Raw genomic sequence first — 11494 nt, 5'->3', positions numbered from 1 at the left:
GGTCAGAGGATCTCACGGAGGAAGAAAGGAGCCAAGAGGAACAGGAGGAAGCGGACGGAAGATGACAGAGCCAAATGACGCACAGTGCTCTCATGGGCGTGCATTGGCTAGCTCCAGCGAGGATGCTTCCAGAGAGGGCAGAGGGCGGAGGGTGACGAGAGTGGGAAGGGGTGTCAGGTCGGCACGTCGAGACACGCGAACGCCGCCGGGGCTGAGCTGCCCGACAAGTCCCGACGCGCAGAGCGTGCTCGATGCAGCCAGAGGGCATGCATTGACATGCGAGAGGTGTAGTTACCATGGGAACTAGCATGAAGAAGACAAGAGGGTCTGCCCTGAGATGTCTGGTGATGAGTCCATATTTGATGGATCAAGAGAAGGAACCAAGAAGAGATGTGAGGGATCACTGAAAGTTTGCTGCATCAAACTGAATCATGACGCAGTGATCACCAGAGATGAGCGAAGGGACAAATAAGTTGTCTAGGGTAATGAGCTTAGGAAATACTATAATTCTGGAGGTTTTGAGGATAAATGGACCAAGAATAAATATAGTTGCTTTGTAAGTGCATATTTGGTCCAGAAAAGGGATTTGGATGATGCACTCCCATAGAGAAGAAACTTGGGTTGAAATTGCCAAGGCAGAGTTATTTGGCCATATGAAGATGTTGTAAAAGGTTTCATACCAAATGGACATGCCAAAATAGTAGTTGCTTCACAAACATCCCCACTTACCAAAAACTTGCAATAATTTTGGAGGGAAAATGGCTTAAGGAAATTATTCCAAATTTTGTGGAGAGATGTTATATGGATAGGAGCATGATCTGGTAATTTCTCAGAACTAATGAAGCAACATAAAATATACTTGCTTCACAACCTGAAAATATTGCTAGAAATAGAGATTTGAAGTCGTGCTCACATTGTTGATTGGATGGAGCTAAAAATTGGAGGACGGTAATGATATGAGCACATGAAGTGGCATGCAAAATTTCAACTCATTTGGTCCTAGCTAGTACCTCCTTCACTATAGCTTTTGTTTGACAGAAACTTTGGAAAATCGATGAGGAAGATTTGCTAGCCAATTGAAGTTGAATTTTGGCATGAGGCAATTATTTGGACATAATAGGATGCCCAAAATGTTTGGGAGCAAACAATATTAGATAAATGGCACCTCCCTCACAAAGGCCATTCATTAAATAATAGAAGAGGGAATATTGGAGGATTATTTTTGAACTGGCTAAGGAAATGTTTGGGCATATTTGAGCAATATATAACCCAAAGAAATTATGAGAATTATTTGGGCATTTTTGGAGGGACAAAAATATAGGTTGCTTCATAACCTAGGGCAAATAGGATAATTCCTTTAGTAGAAAAGGAATATTCCCAATGAAAGAATATTGGGATTTGGGCTAGGATGGGAAAATGGCATGGTCTTGGGATGAGTTTGAGAAAGATTAGCAAACTGGGAGAAGAAGAAAAGAACATCTCCCATGTTTCAAGTCCATAGAACTGATCCAAAAAGAAAACTAGAGCAAAAATCAAATAAACCAGAGGAAAAAGAAAAAGGGCCAAACCAGGAGGTTACAAATCTTCCCCTCTTAAAGAAATCTCGTCCTCGAGATTTGGTTGCTCAGGGAACAAGTATAAGCATACCTTAAGGAAACCCTTCCACCTCGGGTATCCTTTTCCTTTTTTGTTGTTGCCTCAAGAATTTCATAATATTTCCGTACCTTGCTCTGGGGTGGTTTGCTTCACCTTTCCCAAATTATGACAGGTCTTTTCCTCATATATCAAAGTCTTATGCTGATGGGGATATTTTCATATCTGGTGGTGATGTTCTGAGCATGTCTTTCCTTGCTTGGGGAAAACCTTCCACATAGGCCATTAGGTCGTCCAACGTCTGCAAATATTCCGGATTCAAGCAGTACTGGGAATCATCATCATTCTTCTGAAGAGATCTGATTATTCCAACAGTGCTATGGACTTCTTTCGATGTGCTATTCTGGCTTGAGCATGAGATATTTACCAAAATTTTGAATGTCTTCAGTTACGGGCAATATAACGGAATAGGGGCTAGTAGACACAGCATACCTCAAACCTCAAGACTGACCTTACAAAGACGCTGATGAAAAATTTCTTTCCTGGAAGATTGGTTGTGTACTTGATTCCATCAGTGAGTATACAAGATCTGAGATGATTGTTTTGGCTTTTGGAAGTACCCATGTGGTCGGTATACCCATCGGTGGTAATAGGCTATGTTATGTTTTATCACTGCCGCTGAAGTCATGCTCCTGAGGTTGCAAATGAACCTTGGACCTGACAGAACTGACATGGATATTCTACACTAACCATTCTGGACAGGTGCCTTGGGCCAACGGGTTAGTGAAATATGGCGGTCATGAAGAGTAGGATGGGCCTTTGAGGGTATGCTTTTGTGGATCCATGAGGAATCAAGGCCTCCCATTGACTTGGGCATCCGGACCCTGATGGTCACGCGAAACCCCTCATACCTTGGTTGTCAGTCTCATCATTGGGCGGTCATGATTTTCTTGGTCAGTATACCTTACTGAAATAGCTTGGCCACACATTTCTTTGATTCCTCGTGCATCCATTATCGTGGGTAGTGCACTCTTTCTGGCATCATTGCCTGAGCTGATTCCTCTGACCTGGTTCTGCACACATATGACATATACCAAGGGCTTGTAGCTGTATCAATCTCCTTGTTGAGGCCATTCATGCAAGAGAGTGGTAAGGGATCTCCTTTTCTAGTACGAGAATATTGGCATTAACCATGGTCAAGATTGTTGATTCTGCATTGTTCGCTCCAGAACTTGTCGATCCTTTCATTACCTAAGAGGTATTTCTGCTTTTCTTCATTGGCCTGACTAATGAGGTTGTATGATCCTTACCTTTCTTAGGTATATATGTTTGATCATTGTCGCATCTTGTATGGGGGACTGGTATGGTCGGGCATGCATGCTTACCAATTATACCTAAGAAGAATATGCCACCGAACACTCAATCCGGATAATCTCTGAGAATGGTGCAAAAGTGGGGTCCTGACACAGACTGAGTGGCTTGCGAGAGAAGCCATCCGAGTAGCTTGCTGATGAAGACTCGGTAGGTTCTGCTCGAAGATTTGGTCTGGGTAGTGTGCAGAAGAAGTCTCGATAGCTTACACACGAAGCTTGACCTGAGTATCGTACTGGAGAAGCCTGGGTTCCGTACTTGAGAATCTCCTCTGGTGGCTTGTTGAGGAAGATTCAACTCCTTATGTCAGAAGCTTTTACCGAGGTACCTTTCATTGGAGGACTGGGTGTCTTGGACCGGGATATGTCCATATACCGTACTGAGGATTTAGGACTCTTGCATCATAAGCTTCTTCCGATAGTGTGTGGAGAAAGTCCGAGCTTCTTATATCAACAACTTCTCATGGTGATAGGTGGACTTGATACCATACATATGTCCGTAATATATGTGTGTCTGGTTACTTGTATATCGAAATTATTTGACTGACTTCCTTGGTCATAGCACATTCGGGCTCTCTTTCCAAAATAGAGCATGTTTCCCAAGTTCATTCATAGCTGAAGCAGACAATGTATACGACTCATACCTTGTACCGGAGATGTACCATTGGTCTTGTGCTTGCCTTATCTTCCTGCTGGTTTGATCATTATTCCTATGAAAGGGGCATAACAGCTGCGGACTTGCTCTTGATATTCGATTAGTGAAACCATTTATATACCAAGCAGATATTCCCAACATAATGCAGTCAACTTAGAATCCCATACTGTTTAGCTGACCTCCCATATCTTTTCTATCCTTTCTGCTTCTTCGATTTCAGTGTCGGTTGATGAGAAACTCTTTATGGGGGGAAATAATGTAACACCGGGGCCCAAAAAGAAGCAAATAAAAAAACTCAACTAAGCAAAAGCACACAACAATCAATCACACCCAAACAATATCACAAAATATGCACACTTACATAAGCACACAAATCTCACGAAAACTGCAGTACTACTATCTAACATGCTATGGTGGTCTGCATGAGGACGAAAAAATGTGTGGAAAAGTTGGTGTAAACATTGCTACACCAAGTGCTGGCCTAGCAAGGTAACAACCTTGACTAGCTCAGAGGCGAGGGAGTACTTAGTAACCATGTAGCGGATACGAATGTCGCGACCACATTTTTATCAAGCAGGCGGAAAGGATCCGTACTCGTCCACGGAATAGAATAGAAAGGAAATCTGAGTCAACAGACATTGCCATTTCTTGATAACTAAGATCATTAAGGGTTTCCAACGTGACAAAAGGCATGTTTCGTGGTAGCAACTTGTCTACCACCGGAATGATATGGATAGCTGAAAGGAGGAGATCGGTGCGATACTTGAGCACCATTCCTGAAAATGGTGCCTGGATCACTTGGCATCTCTCCGCTGGGATATAAATGACGCCAAACACCGAAGAAAAAGGAAAATGGAGGAATGCAGAGGCTGAGCTGTAGTCGATCAGGATCCGATGCCAGCTACACTCACCAGATAAAAGCGTTAGCAGAAATACTAAGGATATGTGCATGCTATGCAGCAACCAAATGCAACAAACAAGACGGGCTTTATACTACTGATTTCTACCGGTTTCTACCACCCGTGCTAACTGGGGCATCCTACAGCTAGACCTTCTCTAATACCAAGCATGTGGCACCCCGGCTCACAGAAACCGGAACGCCACGTATTCCAGCCCAGAGATCGAGGAGAAGTCTTCTAGAATACGACATTGCTTAGCATAGAACAAATCAGCTCTTATTACAAAGCATAATGGTACAATGGTCTGATGTTACAAGGATCACATCAGCACAACGACACTATGTCTGTGATACTACACTAGCTCTATGGTAGAAGTGGAAAATCCTCTAGCAGCGGAACAACTCCGCTCCAAAGGGACTCTGGCTGGGACGCGATCTAGCTCGCACGATCGGCGACCACGACAAGCAACCAAGCAATCATGACAATACCTGCGATCTGGCATGACATGCCAGGTCAGTACATTGAATGTACTTGCAAGCTCACAACAACCAAAAGCATCAAGGCAAGACAACAACATAGCATTAGTAGGTTAATTAATTAACAACTACTATGATGCGAAAGTAACTACTAAGCATGAAAGGAAGCTACTATAATGCAGATAAACCAACACCTCAACAATCATCTCACTCTTGGCTATCCAGCAAAGCAATATACCATCTCGATCACCTCGTGATCAAAAACTAAATGATCATCCTCAAGATTATCTCAACATCATCTTCGGCATCCTGCCAAACTGCCACTAACCACATCAGAAACATATTAGTCCTATAGAAGTCACTCCATCATGCGAGTGTTGATTGAACGGTGTGACCTAGTATGAAAAGTGCCCATGACCGAGGGAGCGGGTATCGATTGATTAAATACACACTCTGCAGAGGTTAGCACACTTTACCCACACCATGGAACCATGGCCTCGCACTCCCATTCGGGTGGACCAACGGCGTTCTGACAAAACCCATATATTGCCCATGACACTCTCCCGGCCACTCCGACCAACACCCCTTTGGGTTCAGTCCTGGGTGGCGCCGATGTCAACCAGTGACATCCAACGGCCACTGTCGTGGCAAAACATAAATGTTCCCAACCGGGGACAAAAGGTCCCTATCCAACTATGGGCACACAAGGCTTATGTCTGCCTACCTGATCAGGGTAGCGCGCGCCCATAACCTTCGCTCTTTGGAGGTACCGGTGCGAGACATGTCAAATGATCACATTAGGGGCTTCCCATAAAGGCAGGTGTGATTGCACTAGAAAAGCCCGGTTCAGTGGCACCTGACCAACTAATGACGGAATTTATCCCCAAAGTAAAACTGATACCCCGATATCATCTACCAACCTGTGATCCATGTTATAGCAATATCCAATAAGTAATCCAAGCATAGCCTAGCCATAACATAATACTCCGAAAGTAATGAACTACTAAGAGCATGCTAAATCCAAGTACACTAATACCACTACTCCAATAGCAAAATCAGATATCAAGCTAAGATCCCCATGCACTCATCATGTGCAAAATCATACTCCAAAATATAACATCACTAACATCATGAAAAAATAATCATAATGCCACTAAAATCCAATGGCAAAATGCTCTTTTCACATGCAATCACATTAGCCCTAGAAATCAATCAAGACCATCGCACCAGCAAGATCAAGATAACCCCAAAATGCCATGGACAAATCATTTGTGACTAGAGCAACATTTAAAACAAATTAAAGTAAATAAACCATATTATTACTTTGCAATCATGCAAATGGAGGGTGTGGCTTGCCTTCCTCCAAGAAGAAGTGGGATACTCCTGGCCTTCATCAAGTACACGAAAACCTACTAAAAACCATTTTTGAAAGTTTTTATAAATACTCCATAATGCATTTTTCTCTGTCTAGAAAATCTAGACAACAGAGAAAAATACCAAATTCTACCAGAAAATAGAGCATCTCAAAAGAATTATAATGCAAAAAGAATCAGTTCATTTGGACTTGTAGTTTAGGAGTTATTCAAGGTCAAAGTTGTGGTCAAATCTGGATTAACATGAATTTAAAAGAAAAATAGAAAACCTCAGGGGGGGTGACGTCGAAGGCTTAAAGTGGAAAGGAGTCTCCACTTACGTACCCCTTCGGTCCCGTGTGGTGTCTCTGACAGGTGGGTCGGTCGGTCAGGTTTAGAAGGAGGGGGAGGGAAACAGAGGAACGACGACTCACCGGCGATGGCTCACTGGCGTAGAGGCCTCGTGGGAGCTGGGCGACGGCGGGACGGAACGAGCGCACGATGGCGGTCACGCCCGTACCAGCAGCTCCTTGGAAGGTGGTCGGATAGCGTCGGCGTCGTCGTCTCCGGCGGAGGTGACCTACGGACGCCGGTGGAATCGGGGATTCCGGCTACCATCTGAACAATGTAGAGGTAGGGGAGGACCAGCAAGGCACCAGGAGCTCGAAGAGACACTCGGGGGGGGGACTAGGATGGACCAGAGCGAGTGGGAGGAGGAGAGGGCCGAACGGCGGAGCTCCTCACTGGATTTGAGGAAGAAGAGCATTCTGGCCCCTCTGAGTGGCTTAGGCGATGATTGAGGGATGGAGAGGATGATAGGTGAGGAGAAACGAGCTCGGGGAGGGCTTATATAGGCAGGGCGAATGATCCAGAGCGCTGGCCCGCCGTTGCTCATGAACCAGCTCCGGCAATGGTCGTCCTCGTCACAGGAAGAAGGCGACGGCTGGAAAGGGTCAGAGTAGCTCATGGAGGAAGTGAAGGAAATATGCCCTAGAGGCAAGAATAAAGTTGTTATTTATATTTCCTTATATCATGATAAATGTTTATTATTCATGCTGGAATTGTATTAACCGGAAACTTAGTACATGTGTGAATACATAGACAAAACATAGTGTCCCTAGTATGCCTCTACTTGACTAGCTGGTTAATCAAAGATGGTTATGTTTCCTAACCATAGACATGTGTTGTCATTTGATGAACGGGATCACATCATTAGAGAATGATGTGATGGACAAGACCCATCTGTTAGCTTAGCATTATGATCGTTACAATTTTATTACTACTGCTTTCTTCATGACCTATACATGTTCCTCTGACTATGAGTTATGCAACTCCCGAATACCGTAGGAACACCTTGTGTGCTATCAAACGTCACAACGTAAATGGGTGATTATAAAGATGCGCTCCAGGTGTCTCCGAAGGTGTTTGTTGGGTTGGCATAGATCGAGATTAGGATTTGTCACTCCGTGTATCGGAGAGGTATCTCTGGGCCCTCTCGGTAATGCTCATCACTATAAGCCTTGCAAGCAATATGACTAATGAGTTATTTGCGGGATGAAGCATTACGGAACGAGTAAGGAGATTTGCTGGTAACGAGATTGAACTTGGTATGAAGATACCGATGATCGAATCTCGGATAAAGGGAACAACATAGGTTGTTGTGCGGTTTGACCAATAAATATCTTTGTAGAATATGTAGGAGCCAATATGACCATCCAGGTTCCACTATTGGTTATTGATCGGAGATGTATCTCGATCATGTCTACATAGTTCTTGAACCCGTAAGGTCCGCACGCTTAACGTTCGATGACGATTTGTATTATGAGTTATGCGTTTTGGTGATCGAAGATGAGATTACGGACATGACGAAGAGTCTCGAAATGGTTGAGAGGTGAAGATTGATATATTGGAAGGTGGTATTTGGACACCCGAAGGGTTCCCGAGTGTATCGGTTATAAGCCGGAGTACCGGAAGGGTTACCGGAACCCCCTGGTAGAAGATATGGGCCATATGGGCCATGGGAGGGAGGCTAACCAGCCCACAAGGGGCTGGTGCGCCCCCACAAGGGATGAGGCCGAATTGGACTAGGGAAAGGGGGCGCCACCCCCCTTTCCTTCTCCTACTTCCTCTCCTTTCCCCTTTCCACCTCTGTAAGAAGGAAGAAAAATAAGGGGCGTGAATCCAACTAGGACTGGAGTCCTAGTAGGACTCCCCCCTCTCTTGGCCCGCCCCTGGTGGCCGGCCTCCTCCTCCCTCCTTTATATACGGGGGTAGGGGGGCACCCCAAAGGCACAACATTGTCTTAGCCGTGTGCAGTGCACCCCTCCACCGTTTACTCCTCCGATAGTATCAGCGTAGTGCTTAGGCGAAGCCCTGCGCGGATCACATCGTCAACACCGTCATCACGCCATCTGCTTACGAATCTCTCCCTCGACCCTCTGCTGGATCAAGAGTTCGAGGGACGTCATCGAGCTGAACGTGTGCTGAACTCGGAGGTGCCGTACGTTCGGTGCTAGATCGGTTGGATCATGAAGACGTTCGACTACGTCAACCGCGTTAACATAACGCTTCCGCTTTCGGTCTACGATGGTACATGGACAAATTCTCCCTCTCTCGTTGCTATGCATCTCCAAGATAGATCTTGCGTGATCGTAGGATTTTTTTTTTAAATTGCATGCTACGTTCCCCAACAGTGGCATCCGAGCCAGGTCTATGCGTAGATGATATGCATGAGTAGAACACAAAGAGTTGTGGGCGATAATAGTCATACTGCTTACCACCAACGTCTTACTTTGATTCGGCAGTATTGTTGGATGAAGCAGCCCAGACCGACATTACATGACCGTGTTCATCAGACTGGTTCTACCGACGCGCTTTGCACAAAGGTGGCTGGCGGGTGTCTATTTCTCCAACTTTAGTTGAATCGAGTTTGACTACGGCCGGTCCTTGTTGAAGGTTAAAACAGCACACTTGACAAAAAACCGTTGTGGTTTTGATGCGTATGTAAGAACGGTTCTTCCTAGCAGCCCGTAGCAGCCACGTAAAACTTGCAACAAACAAAGTAGAGGACGCCTAACTTTTTTTGCAGGGCATGTTCTGATGTGCACTGCAAAAAAATACACTTCCGTGATGATACGTGTTTGTCACAGTAGGTCACGTTTTCTGTCATGCATGTACACCCATGACAATTTTATGACAGAATCAAGACATTCATACCTGTGCTGTCGTACAAGTGTTCCATGACACTACCAAAATTATCATCACGGGAGTGTCCACTTCCATGACGATAAATCGCGCGTCATAGAAGTGCTTTCATCAAGGGTGACCGACACGTGGCATCCACCGTAACGGAATGTCGCTAAGCTATCGGGTCCGGTTTTGGATCCGATAACCCGCTAACAGCCACGACCAATGCCGATTTTCCACGTGTAAAATTCTCATTGGCCAATGGTACCACGTGTCGGCTCTGCGTTGGCACAGGTGTCACTCATCAAATGGTCGAGATGGGCCTATGATATGTCGACACGTGGACGGGCCCAAAAGTGGCCCATAAAGTTTAAATGGGCCGACCGAACTAAAGGCCCACAAGTTTTAGCAGACCATAATGGGCCGGCCCAGCTAAATGCCCACAAGATTTTGCTGACCATAATCGGTCGGCCCAGCTAAAGGCCCAACATTCTCAGTTAAGGCCCGTACGGCTAGTGTCAAATCGGCCCATCAACGGCCCGTCCTAAACTTGTCATCATCGCGGCCCATGGTCACTTCTGGCCCGTTAACAGTCCGCTAAGTATTTGGGCCAAATTACGGCCCGGTTTATTTCCGGCCTATTAAAGGTCCTGCTTCATTTGGGCCCATTTACAGGCCATTGAAACTTTCGGCCCATAAACGATCGTGAAGGATTTGGGTCATATTCGGCCATGTCTGGCATTCGGCCTATTAGAGGCCCACTATAGATTTGAGCCACTTTCAGCCTATTGTGATTTTCGGCCTGTTAACGTCGGATGAAATCCATGGGCCGTGTGTGGCCCAACGTCACATCAAGCCCATTAAGGCCCCTGTAGTAGGTCGGCGCATTTACGGCCCGTCCAAATTTCAGCTTGTGAACAATCCGCATTGTAAATGGGCCACCATTTTGGCCTGCTATGACAAGTGGGTTATTTGGCACAATCAGGGCCCAGTCTCACTTTCGGCCTATTAAAGGCCCATGTTTTTTATGGGCTCGAGATATTTACACCTATAAACTGCCTATTCTTACTGAGGGCCCAAATTATGTTTAGGCCTGTTAAAGGCCCACTATGGGCACAGGCCTACCAGAAAAATATGAAAGCTTATGCTGATTTAGGCCCAGATATTTTCAGTGGGCTGCATGCAAATTTCGGCCCATAATCGTTTTTAGCCCAATTGGAATGGTACCGATGAATGTTGGCATGTTGGGCTCCTACGAATCTTTCGACCGAATACATTGCTAAGATAAACCTACACTATACAAAAATAGTGTCGTAATTACTGCAGCCTTTGGCAACATCATAAATGTTGTATCACAACAAAATAAATTCCAACCATACAACAAAAGGCCTGTTGGCATAAAGTTTACTGTCCTTGCAGATAAACGCACCATCAGATGTATAGAAGCACAGATCATTTGGCCTGAGTGCTAATGTTACAGCCTATAGAATCTGATGGAGCAGCATGATCTTCACCTTTTTCCGCCATTGCTCTTGAACAACGAAGCGAATGTCTAATAGTCTGGTTTCAAAACCATTCATATCTTGATGACATTTGTCAACCACTATTCTTGTTTCCGAAACGATGTCCATTAGGGATTGAACTTGTGTCTGGAGCACAGATATATCACTCTGTCTAGCTGGAAGATTTTGTTCAGTAGGCGATTTGGACGAGGTTACCTTCACAACCAACCCAGAATTATGCAGGAAGGTGCTTTTTGCACTGTTAGTGGAGAGATACTGACGCACTGCAGCAAGAGGTGACATTGCCTGTGGTAGCCTCGTCATCTTCAGGTGGTTGTGGCTGTTCAATCATTTGTTCCTAGCTTGCTGAAAGTTTGAACTTGTAGATTAGTGTACTAGATAAGTTACTAATGAGACAAAAAGAAACAAAGTAGGTTACACGTTTATACATAACTTATTTT

Source organism: Triticum aestivum, chromosome 3D (assembly GCF_018294505.1).
Source record: "Triticum aestivum cultivar Chinese Spring chromosome 3D, IWGSC CS RefSeq v2.1, whole genome shotgun sequence".
Lineage (NCBI taxonomy): Eukaryota > Viridiplantae > Streptophyta > Magnoliopsida > Poales > Poaceae > Triticum > Triticum aestivum.
The sequence above is the reverse complement of the archived record's forward strand: the minus strand, read 5'-3'. Positions refer to the sequence as shown.